Raw genomic sequence first — 2,477 nt, 5'->3', positions numbered from 1 at the left:
ATTCCGTATGGAAAATTGGTATCATAGCATTTGCTCTTTCTGCCATCTTGAAGGTATTCGAATAACGAGTCAGGCATGTTCATTGGTGTTTTTGGTTGCTTTTTTGTGTTTCAACAAAAACTTTATATACACGATGTTTGATGTCGATTTGATTAAAATTATTCCTCAAATTACATACAGACTGTGCGTTGTATATTAGTCCGATTTGAATGAATTTTATATGGGGTGTACATCTGTGGCCAATGCAGATCTATGGACAATGTGGATCTATGGACAATGTGGATCTATGGACAAAGAGGATCTATGGGCAATGTAGATCTACCTACAAGGTGTATCTACGGGCAAAGCGAATCTACCTACAAGGTAGATCTACGGCGCGTACTAGTTAGATATACTAATCGTGGAATCAGTACTATGGGGGGGAAAGGGGAAAGAAACGCGTTTTTTTAAAAGGGAAGAAAAGTTTGCACTTTTTTCGACCGTTCGCAGGGAAGTACGAAGGGACGCGATAATACGTTTCGAAAGAGGAAAAACGGACATTTGTTACGGTGCCGGGGTTTTTCGGCAAAAGTGCCCCGATTATTTTATAAATATTCTCAAACTGGACGAAAAAATCGATTTTCGTCGAAAAGTGAAAACTTCTAGAAACGAGATGGGGCGTAGGATATCGTCGGGACGAGATGTTTTGGCTCAATCTGATGCACGAAAGATGAACTGGAAAAGTAACGGAGCCCTTTTTTCGATTTTCGTCTTTGTTTTCTCGAAAAATTCACGCAAAAATGTGCAATTTTGGTAACATTTTGACGTTTCTCTTAAATCTGTGTTCCCCGATATCATCCATCGATGGCATTCAGAATAGAAACGATGTGAATGAAAATGAGAAACGTCAGATGATATTTGACTAGAAACATTGCAATTTTGACGAATTCAGAGGAAAGATGCAAGAAAAAATGATTAATATACGATTTCCATCCGTTTTTCGAGGTATATTTGATGATATTTTCAAACAGAATCATTTTGTGGCTGTCGAATACATTGGTTTGCTGAAGCTTCTATAGGAGTCATTTTGGTGATTTGAAGTGTTTTCGATGAGATATTCAAGCAAATAATGAACGGGAATGGTAGGAAACGTCCTTTTCTGATGGTATCTTTGCATTTTGTTGAGATTTTCATGGAAATTGGTCAAATCTTATAGCATTCCGTTTCATGTAAGTTGTCAAGGAAAGACGTGAATATTTCATATTGGACTGATAAATCGGTAGGTACAGATATAAATATTCGATTTTCTTCATATCTAACGGTTTTTTAGACGAAAATCATGAAAATTCTTCAATTTTATAGAATCTCTGTAACCTGTGATTTTGACATTTTGCCTATAAGAAGCATAAATGCACTCAATACCTCAACGTGGTCATGGCTAGAGGGTGTGAGTTGCTGACCGTTAAACTGAAGCGCTGCGCTACTGCATGTTCGAATCGCTGCCAGTCAGTGACTTTTTTTTTCTTATTTTTCGCAAGTTATTAATTCTTATATTATTTGGCGGTGAATGCTTTGGAATAATGAAATGGATCAAATTTTTTTTTGGTCTACTGTTTGAATGATTCCGTAATATACATATTATATATTTATGTTTTTGCATAGTTTTCAAAGTACGTATAAGAATAACGATTATACAGTGTTTCTGAAGTTACAGTGCCTATTAGAGGTTTCTTGATGAATATGCCCATTTGAAATATGAAAATCGGTATAATAAAATTAATGAACTGATTTGAAAATAATAGGGGTTTCCACATTCTCATCTCATACAGGGTGTACAATAGATTTATAGTTGAGATTATAGCTACAGGTTATTATTATATAGCATAATTCTTGAAGGTATATACTAGGTGACTGAATATCATATACAGGGTGTTTCATGTCAAATTGATTAAAATTATTCCTCAAATTACATACATACTGTGCGTTGCTAACGCGTATTTATGAAAATACTGAAACCTTAGTATCTCGGTGTATATTAGTCCGATATCGATAATACAAAAGATATTCAGTATTTGAATGAATTTTATATAGATTTTTGGCCAATGCAGATCTATGGCCAATGCAGATCTATGGCCAATGCAGATCTATGGCCAATGCAGATCTATGGACAATGTGGATCTATGGACAAAGATGATCTATGGGCAGTGTAGATCTACCTACAAGGTGTATCTACGGGCAAAGCGAATCTACCTACAAGGTAGATCTACGGCGCGTACTAGTATGTACCTATTACCATAGTATAAGCATTATGCTATGGTATTACGTATGTATAATAAAGCAGTAGGAACCCACAGGTCTGATGCACATTGTATAAATTCATGAAAAACATTGTTACATTAGTGTATGCTATAAGAAAAGAGAATTGCATCACAGAAATAAAATCCTTTAAATTTTTGTCTGTCTATACACCTTAATCTCAGAAACAACTTCACATATCT

Source organism: Harmonia axyridis, chromosome 3, assembly GCF_914767665.1.
Source record: "Harmonia axyridis chromosome 3, icHarAxyr1.1, whole genome shotgun sequence".
NCBI lineage: Eukaryota > Metazoa > Arthropoda > Insecta > Coleoptera > Coccinellidae > Harmonia > Harmonia axyridis.
Note: the sequence above shows the minus strand (reverse complement) of the source record.